This window comes from Pteropus vampyrus, unplaced genomic scaffold (genome assembly GCF_000151845.1).
Source record: "Pteropus vampyrus isolate Shadow unplaced genomic scaffold, Pvam_2.0 Scaffold101, whole genome shotgun sequence".
Classification (NCBI taxonomy): Eukaryota; Metazoa; Chordata; class Mammalia; order Chiroptera; family Pteropodidae; genus Pteropus; species Pteropus vampyrus.
This window is the reverse complement of record NW_011888882.1, coordinates 5,301,204-5,302,636: the sequence shown is the minus strand read 5'-3', so window position 1 is coordinate 5,302,636 and position 1,433 is coordinate 5,301,204. Positions and strand designations below refer to the sequence as shown.

Here is a 1,433-nt window from a genome sequence, read left to right as displayed (position 1 = left end):
CTATGGTTTCAGGTCTCACAATTTAAGTCTTTAATCCATTTTGAGTCTATTCTTACATATGGTGTAAAGAGGTGGCCCAGCTTCTTTTTTTGCATGTATCTGTCCAATTTTCCCAACACCATTTATTGAAGAGACTATCTTTATCCCATTGTATATTCTTATCTCCTTTGTCATATATTAAGTGAGTGTATAGGCATGGGTTTATTTCTGGGCTCTCTTTCTGTTCCATTGATCAATGTATCTGTTTTTATGCCAATACCATGCTGTTTTGATTACTGTAGCCTTGTAGAATAGTTTGATATCAGGAAGTGAGATACCTCCAACTTTGTTCTTTTTTCTCAAGATTGCCGTTGCTATTTGTTTTGTTTTTTTTATGGCTCCATATAAACTTTAGGATTATTTGTTCTAGATCTCTGAAAAATACCATTGGTATTTTGATAGGGATTGCATTGAATCCATAGATTTCTTTGAGTAGTATGGCCATTTTAACAATGTTTATTCTTCCTACCCATGAACAGGGTATATGCTTCTATTTATTTGTATCTTCTTCAATTTCTTTTTTCAATGACATAATTTTCTGAAAACAGGTCTTCTACCTTCTTCATTAATTTGATTCCCAGGTATTTTATAGTTTTCGACATAATTGTTAATAGGATTGTTTTCCTAATTTCTCTTCCTGAAAGTTCATCATTGGTGTATAAAAATGCCACTGACTTCTGAATATTTATTTTGTAATCTGCAACTTTACTGAATTCATTGATCAGTTCTAACAGGCTTTTTTTGTGTGTGTGTATGGAATCTTCAGGGTTCTCTATATATAGTATCATGTCATTGGCAAATAACGAGAGTTTTACTTCCTTTTCAATTCAGATGCCTTCTATTTCTCTTTCTTTTCTTACAGCTGTGGCTAAGACTTCCAATACAATGTTGAAAAATATGGAATGCTTCATGAATTTGCATGTCATCCTTGCGCAGGGGCCATGCTAATCTCCTCTGTATGGTTCCAATTTTAGTATATGTGCTGCCAAAGCAAATACTTTCTGGTTTTGAGGAAGCAAGTGGTCCTGTTGGCGAACCTCACATGGTAAGAAACTGTGGGTGGCATTTAGGAGCTGAGGGTACTCTCTGGCCAACGGCCAGCAAAATATCGAAGTACTTAATCCTACAACTGCAAAAAACTGAATTCTGCCAGTTTAGCCTTGAATGAGACCACAGCCTGGCTGACATCTTGACTACATCCTTGTAGACAATGTACGCTGTCTTAATTGCTAGAGCTTTATAGTAATTCTTGAAATCGGACAGTACAAACTCGCAACTTTGTCTTTTTTTCCCAAAGATTTTTGGATATTCTGGGTGCTTAGTATTTCTATATAAATTTTATAATGCAGGTTCATCACAATGCAAGCATATCTCCTTTTTGTTCCCTTTGTCTC

General features: G+C 35.3%; 1 non-coding gene across 1 annotated transcript; it reads right to left on the bottom strand.

The window, feature by feature from the left end:
- Positions 1 to 930: 930 nt before the first annotated feature.
- Positions 931 to 1,033, bottom strand: LOC111742794. Its single transcript, XR_002781480.1, has one exon. It is a non-coding gene; the product is annotated as a U6 spliceosomal RNA (small nuclear RNA).
- Between the last annotated feature and the right edge of the window lie 400 nt (positions 1,034 to 1,433).